Here is an 8,852-nt window from a genome sequence, read left to right as displayed (position 1 = left end):
GTTCCACTCCTGACAGCCAAGAACAGAAATCTTAGAATCAAGAACAAGTTCCTATTAAAGTGGCCGGTGAGTGTATAGCTCGATATTCCATGGGTTTTTTTCAGCAAAGATATAAATGATGATATGAAAATAAGTTCTTTTCGGCCACAAGTAACATCGGCATGCGGTCTTAAGGGTGCAAACACAACAAACACAAAAAATTTAAACTTTAATCCTGATCATCATCAGATACTAAAGTGGATCATTTACAGTGGTGCTTGAAAGTTTGTGAACCCTTTAGAATTTTCTATATTTCTGGATAAATATGACCTAAAACATCATCAGATTTCCACACAAGTCCTAAAAGTAGATAAAGAGAACCCAGTTAAACAAATGAGACAAAAATATTATACTTGGCCATTTATTTATTGAGGAAAATGATCCAATATTACATATCTGTGAGTGGCAAAAGTATGTGAACCTTTGCTTTCAGTATCTGGTGTGACCCCCTTGTGCAGCAATAATTGCAACTAAACGTTTCCGGTAACTGTTGATCAGTCCTGCACACTGGCTTGGAGGAATTTTAGCCCATTCCTCTGTACAGAACAGCTTCAACTCTGGGATGTTGGTGGGTTTCCTCACATGAACCGCTTGCTTCAGGTCCTTCCGCAACATTTCGATTGGATTAAGGTCAGGACTTTGACTTGGCCATTCCAAAACATTATTCTTCTTTAACCATTCTTTGGTAGAACGACTTGTGTGCTTAGGGTCATTGTCTTGCTGCATGACCCACCTTCTCAAGATTCAGTTCATGGACAGATGTCCTGACATTTTCCTTTAGAATTCGCTGGTATAATTCAGAAGTCATTCTTCCATCAATTATGGCAAACTGTCCTGGCCCAGATGCAGCAAAACAGGCCCAAACCATGATACTACCACCATCATGTTTCACAGATAGGATAAGGTTCTTATGCTTGAATGCAATGTTTTCCTTTCTCCAAACATAACACTTCTCATTTAAACCAAAAAGTTCTATTTTGGTCTCATCCGTCCACAAAACATTTTTCCAATAGCCTTCTGGCTTGTCCACGTGATCTTTAGCAAACTGCAGACGAGCAGCAATGTTCTTTTTGGAGAGCAGTGGCTTTCTCCTTGCAACCCTGCCATGCACACCATTGTTGTTCAGTGTTCTCCTGATGGTGAACTCATGAACATTAACATTAGCCAATGTGAGAGAGGCCTTCAGTTGCTTAGAAGTTACCCTGGGGTCCTTTGTGACCTCGCCGACTATTACACGCCTTGCTCTTGGAGTAATCTTTGTTGGTCGACCACTCCTGGGGAGGGTAACAATGGTCTTGAATTTCCTCCATTTGTACCCAATATGTCTGACTGTGGATTGGTGCAGTCCAAACTCTTTAGAGATGGTTTTGTCACTTTTTCCAGCCTGATGAGCATCAACAACGCTTTTTCTGAGGTCCTCAGAAATCTCCTTTGTTTGTGCCATGATACACTTCCACAAACATGTGTTGTGAAGATCAGACTTTGATAGATCCCTGTGCTTTAAATAAAACAGGGTGCCCACTCAGACCTGATTGTCATCCCATTGATTGAAAACACCTGACTCTAATTTCACCTTCAAATTAACTGCTAATCCTAGCGGTTCACATACTTTTGCCACTCACAGATATGTAATATTGGATCATTTTCCTCAATAAATAAATGACCAAATATAATATTTTTGTCTCATTTGTTTAACTGGGTTCTCTTTATCTACTTTTAGGACTTGTGTGAGAATCTGATGATGTTTTAGGTCATATTTATGCAGAAATATAGAAAATTCTAAAGGGTTCACAAACTTCCAAGCACCACTATAATTCCAGCTTGTAATGCAACAAAACAGGACAAACACCAAGGGGGATGAATACTTTTGCAAGGCACTCTATATATCATATGAACAGAAGAAAATGTAAATGTTCTGTTGCTCTTCGGTGTAACAGACTGGCTGTTCAAGGTCTGTTCACACCTCATTCCCAATGTTCCTAGGATAGGATCTGGATCGACCCTGCCTAAGATAAATCAGTTACTCAAAGTGATGTTGCTCTTCACCTCTAAGCACCAAAATACAGTAGATTATTTCAATAAACAATACTAAGGATCTACTGAATCATATCAACTCGACAAGAATCTCCAGTGGTCTTCTGCCACGAATCCCCAATACCCACCCCTCTGTGTGTACTGCTCCTTACGGCTACATTTGATAACCTGTATTTCTGACAGGAAATGCTTCTTTGACTCCAGCTTCTAGCATGTGATTCGAGGCGTTTACATTTTACTCGTAGGCTACCTCGTTTAAAACGGAGCCTTGTCTTCTCAGGGAGTTTTTCCTTGCCATGATCGCCGCTGTGGCTCGCTCATTAGGGATCACTTTATCAGTGTTGAGGAAGCTACTTTGCAAATGTAACGTGTCAAACTATAAGCTGTTCTTTATTAAAAGTAGCTAAACTACCAGCAGAAACACCACTCTTTTGATAAAGTAGCCAGATAGACTACAAGCTACTGAGAAAAAGTAGCTAATTACACTGAAGTATTTGTACAACTGAGGAAAATGAACTGGGACATTTACTTTCTCATCTCATCTCATTATCTCTAGCCGCTTTATCCTGTTCTACAGGGTCGCAGGCAAGCTGGAGCCTATCCCAGCTGACTACGGGTGAAAGGCGGGGTACACCCTGGACAAGTCGCCAGGTCATCACAGGGCTGACACATAGACACAGACAACCATGCACACTCACATTCACACCTACGGTCAATTTAGAGTCACCAGTTAACCTAACCTGCATGTCTTTGGACTGTGGGGGAAACCGGAGCACCCGGAGGAAACCCACGCGGACACGGGGAGAACATGCAAACTCCGCACAGAAAGGCCCTCGCCGGCCACGGGGCTCAAACCCGGACCTTCTTGCTGTGAGGCGACAGCGCTAACCACTACACCACCGTGCCGCCCCCAAGTGTAGGTCATTAAAAAGAATTTTCCTGACACCCAATTATTTTTGTTTAGTGGACCGAAAGCTACTGAATTCGAATCACAGACTTCCAATTTTATTAGTTTTTTTTTTAAATAGAACAATTAATTAATTTTGCGCCACGTGGCTCTAAATTCTCCGCTATTTTTTCCTGCTTCACCATGACCCAATTCAAGATACTATGTCATGCATCACGTGCTGGGCTTTCCCCATTCACACAAGGCATTGTGAGATACAAATTTGAAACAGTAGAGAAAAATGGAGGACGTGAGGTTGCGAATGAAACGTGGAAGACCGACTACATAATGGAAAGCGAGAAGAAAAGACGTTATGTTATATACGAAGGAAACTCTGGACCAAACTAATAAATATCGGCGCTCAGCGAGCACCTCGGTGTGATCAGCTGTTCGTTTAGCGACAGAATGATGGAACTGTCAGTGCACGGTCAGAGGTAAACCTGCGCATGCGCACACACACGGACTTCCTCTGTCTGCTTGACTGCGTGCAGCGAGCGATTTCATGCACATTATTTTCTCAGGAATCCCCTCAAATTAAATAACTTCCCCGCCACAGAATGACCTGATATTTTGTGAGATATTACAGATATAAACATGTATCACAATGACCAAATTTCGGAGGGAACTAAATTTCATCGATTTTCTGAAATCGAAAGGCCGTCTAGCTTTAATTCTTCCAGATTCTTCTTTTACCTTCCCAATTCCCCAAACACTTTCAATCCTTCTTCCATTCATGACTCAGGACTGGGTGCAAAATTAAAAGAAGAAATGAGAAACACTCTTTATTTTCTTGGCATTTTCAGGCACTTTTTCTTCTTCTGTATTGATTTTTATTGGTGGGTTATGCCTGTAAAGCGCAAACTGCCACCTACTAGAACAAAACAAACACCACGGCTATTCTCGTACTATATCATTCATTTAAATTTGAGAATATACTGTAGCCCTGTATGCCTGAGAAAAGATCACAATCATTTCCAAATGCTCCTTTTATATCCCAACAGTGTAGCCAGGTCAAACCCAGCACAGCTCCTCCCTCCACTCGTCTCTCTCTGCATTATGTCTGGGACATGCTGAACTATTTCTTCTGATGAACACCACAGACATTCCCTGAGATAGAGAGAGAGATCTCCCTGAATTGTATGCTATTAAGATGTATGACATTATATTGCATTACGTTACATTACAGGCATTTAGCAGCCACAAACACACACAGGGCCTGAGGAGCAGTTGAGGGTTAGGTGCCTTGCTCAAGGGCCACCAACCCTTTAGGCCCAAGGCTGCTTCTCGAACCTTTAGGCCAAACTCCCCTCTCAGCTCTTCATGAACTTCTACAGGAGCACAATACAGAGCTTTCTCTGTTACTGTATCACAGTTTGGTAACACCAGATTTGGACTGGATAGTTAAGGCTGCACGGAGGATTGCGGGAACCAATCTGGATAAAGTTTACGCTAGCCATTTGTGTAAGAGGGCTAACAACGTTATCAAGGACTCAACACACCCAGGTTATGAACTGTTTATCCCCCTCCCATCAGGCAGAAGATACACGACCATCAGAACACGCACAGATTGAGGAACAGCTTCTTCTCCAGAGCTGGAGCCTCCATTACACTCCCCCTCACACATACAACCCCAAGTTACTGCTAATGCACCGATCACTTCACATTCAGAACTGTAAATACAATTATTACAATCTGTGCAACATCCTCACAGCAAGAAGGTCTGGGTTCGAGCCCCGTGGCCGGCGAGGGCCGGAGTTTGCATGTTCTCCCCGTGTCTGCGTGGGTTTCCTCCGGGTGCTCCGGTTTCCCCCACAGTCCAAAGGCATGCAGGTTAGGTTAACTGGTGACTCTAAATTGACCGTAGGTGTAAATGTGAATGGTTGTCTGTGTCTATGTGTCAGCCCTGTGATGACCTGGCAACTTGTCCAGGGTGTACCCCGCCTTTCGCCCGTAGTCAGCTGGGATAGGCTCCAGCTTGCCTGCGACCCTGTAGAACAGGATAAAGCGGCTAGAGATGATGAGATGAGATGAGATGAGACAATCTGTGCGACATCTCCCGATGCTGCACTCCCCTCCCCACTTACCTTCTCATCTCATCTCATTATCAACCATTCACACTCACATTCACACCTACGGTCAATTTAGAGTCACCAGTTAACCTAACATGCATGTCTTTGGACTGTGGGGGAAACCGGAGCACCCGGAGGAAACCCACGCGGACACGGGGAGAACATGCAAACTCCACACAGAAAGGCCCTCGCCGGACCCGGGGTTCGAACCCAGGACCTTCTTGCTGTGAGGCGACAGCGCTAACCACTACACCACCGTGCCGCCCCCACTTACCTTATCTTGTATTTTATTTATATTCTTCATGTGCATGTGACATCACGCTTATTTTCCAAACCGGAAGTTCGCCATGTTGGATGATAACAACAACCAAGATGGCAGCGCTTCACGTGTGAGCTTCTGCAGTGCTTCGTGATTTTTTTTCATTGCCTGTGAAGAAAGACGCTGCCTACTTTGTGTGTGGGGGATATAATTGCGGTCACAAAGAGAAATGGTTCTTCAGGACTCCCAAAATAATTAAAAACGATGACAAAACAGATGAACTGTGCAGAGAACGCCGTGCATACACTGTGGTTCAAAAACATACATCATAAGGACTTAACTGAGGAAAAAGCTAATTACACCCGTGTGTGTGTGTAGTGACTGCTTTATATCTGGTAAGAGTTCATTGCTAATTAAAGCGATGTTTTCTGCTGATTAAATTAAGCTTTTGAGTGGTGTTTCTCGAGATCATTGAAAATGGTTTGCACAAGCATGAACAAGCACCTGATCATCTTTTAATTGTTTTTGGTGAGAAGACTACCAACCCAGCCAGATACAAAGAAATCGTAGGGATCTCGGCTCTTATAAGCCTTCATTTGTGCGTTGGTTGTCCACGAGGTTTGTAGAACAAGATCGTTCACAATATCAGGGTATTCAATCGGTGGTTATGAGGCTAAATCCTCTGTATAATCAGACGGCTTTAACATACAGGTCAAAGCCACAAATTTCAACTTTTTCTCTGAATCTTGACTTGGCAGAGGACTCCAGAGAATCATAATATTTCAAGAAAGTCTGAGATGCATCACAGTTATTGTTCACACGAGACTGCATTTTGGATTTGTATATCATCCAACATGGCGGCGGATGCACACGTCACACTATTTTGTCACGTGGTTGCACACGAAGAGTTGCTGCTGTTTTCTCTGTGTGCTACCAAACAAAATTTCGTTGTATAACTACAAGGACAATAAAGTCTTGTCTTGTGTTTTCTTTTCTTATCATGGCTGCCCCCTCGGTCTTGCCCTCACCACCTCATCCCTCCTATAGCCCTTTGCCTTTCCTTTCCTTTTTGTCCATGTGTGTCTTTTTATCCTCTCCCTCACAATATCCACAGGGCTCTTCTTCTTCTTTTGGCTGCTCCTGATTAGGGGTCGCCACAGCAGATCTTTCATCTCCATTGCTCCCTGTCTTCCGCATCCTTCTCTACCACTTTCATGTCCTCTCTCACTACATCCATGGATCTCCTCGTTTTCGTGTGCCTGGCAGCTCCATCCTCAACATTCTCCTTCCAACATGCTCTGCATCTCTTCTCAGGATGTGCCCGTACCATCTCAGTCTCATCTCTCTTAGCTTCATTCCCAAGCTCTCCACATGTGCTGTCCCTCTGATGTGCTCGTTCCTTATCCTGTCCAACCTCGTCACTCCCATCGCAAACCTTAACATCCTCAACTCCGCCACCTCCGGCTTTGCCTCCTGTCTCTTCGTTAAGGGTACGGTCTCCAATCCATACATCACAGCTGGTCTCACTACTGTCTTATACATCTTACCTTTCACTTTTGCTGGGACTTTCCTATCACAAATGACTGAGCCATATGGATGTGGATTTGAAACTGAGCCAACACTACCACCTTGTGGCCATCGGATGTATTATCATCATCAGGTCCAAACGTTGTACACAACAAGAAAGAAAGAAAGAAAGAAAGAAAGATCACAAAAACAGGAAAATGGTTCTTTTTCTGTCTCACGACCGAGTTGTTACTGATTTAATCGTCATGTAGTTTATTCTTACTTTAAAAAAAAAAAAAGGCCTATTGGTAGATCTTGATGACGCAGTACTCCCATGGTGCCTTGCGGCATGATAATTTTAAACATATTAAGGCATCCGAGTCCTCCAGAGGTATAAAATGGATAAAAAATGTAGCTAGAGGTAATGTTTAGTGTATTAGCCTTGCTATAAACAGTTGTTTATGTTTGTAGAGAATGAGCGGAAACGCCACCGTGTATGTGATGAGTGTACTGGAGAATGGCGTGGCTCCTCCGCCTGCTGGTTCCTCAGCTTTGCGCAGTGGCAGTATCGTAGCCTATGAGGTTTATCCGAGGCGCGATTATTGCTAGTTGAAAACTTTACCCAATACCCCGCCTTGACGACTTGAAATATAGTCGGCTATGGCAATTTTTGACGGTCTCGAATGAGACTGATTATACTGGTGAAAAAAAGATAAACATAAGACCTGGTATCCGGTTATAATGTTCTGGAAGGTTCTTTGAGAAAACTTGTGTTGTGTGATTAGATTAGATTAGATTAGATCAGGGGTGGGCAATTATTTTTTCCATGGGGCCACATGAGAAACAGAAAATTTTGTGGAGGGCCGGACCAAAAGGCTGAACTAAATTCTGCATAATATTAATTGTATTTCTTTATATAAAGCAGTAAATAACATTGTTTTTACAAGCTGCTAAGACTGGTAAGAGTATGGGAAAAAACGAGGTTGCCTTACAATTAATGTCATTTATTCAATCAAATTTCCCAAAAACAATGGTTAACAAAACGTCAACGTTTGTACCTTTTTTTTTTCAGTCACATTCACCCCAAAACACAATAAAGACATCACAATATTGTCTTTCTACTCTAAATATCAAACAAGATACATCATATTATAATAACGATGCCGTGTCGATTCGGTGTAGGAATCAGATCTACAGATCGGCTCTGGCGCTTGCTGGTGACGTCACACTATGTGATTGGCTGGACCGTTTGAAGGATGACGTACAAGTTTGTGGTTGGTCTGGACATTACGGAAGTAGTCATCGCGGGATTTTTTTTTTTTTTTTACTTTTTTTTTCTCTTTTATTTCCAAAAACATTCAAAATACAAACAAATAGAGCACCATATATATGCAGATCCAAAAATATCAAAGTAGTAAAACACACACATAGCAATAAAGTAAAAAATATGAACAAGAAAGGGGTTACTTAACTATCTTTACATATGTTAATCGAGTAAATCAAAGTCATCCAAAAAGGATATAAAATAACCAACATCCTTATTTTCAACTAACTTTAAAGATTTGGCAAAAAGCTTGAGGTCATTCTTCCAGTGTGTAACATAAGGTTTAGTTAAAAAAAAAAACCGACATTTGTGAATAAAGTGTTTGGTCTTCGTGGGATTTCTTGTCATGTTCATGTCGCGCGCATTGCGTTTTTGTTGAACACAACTTCAAAATAAAAGCAATGCACATTCAGTCCATGCATGAGGTAAAATTAGAAAATACGCTTATTTTGTAATTTCTAATTAACCTTACGCGGGCCGGTCAGAATGAACCAAAGGGCCGGATGCGGCCCACGGGCCGGAAAATGCCCAGGTCTGGATTAGATTGAAACTCTATTGATCCCTTTGGGGGAGTTCTCTCAGGGAAATTAAAATTCCAGCAGCATCATTACAGGATAAACAGAGAATAGAAAATAGAGAAAACTTCTAGATAAATTTAATTATTTACATATACAA

The 8,852-nt window shown here is 42.2% G+C and overlaps 1 non-coding gene across 1 annotated transcript; it reads left to right on the top strand.

The window, feature by feature from the left end:
* The first annotated feature begins 7,401 nt into the window (after positions 1–7,401).
* Positions 7,402–7,542, top strand: LOC132870254 (U4 spliceosomal RNA). The gene has a single exon (XR_009651091.1). It is a non-coding gene; the product is annotated as a U4 spliceosomal RNA (small nuclear RNA).
* Positions 7,543–8,852: the final 1,310 nt, after the last annotated feature.

Source organism: Neoarius graeffei, chromosome 21 (genome assembly GCF_027579695.1).
Source record: "Neoarius graeffei isolate fNeoGra1 chromosome 21, fNeoGra1.pri, whole genome shotgun sequence".
Taxonomy (NCBI): Eukaryota; Metazoa; Chordata; class Actinopteri; order Siluriformes; family Ariidae; genus Neoarius; species Neoarius graeffei.
The sequence above is the reverse complement of the archived record's forward strand: the minus strand, read 5'-3'. Positions and strand labels throughout refer to the sequence as shown.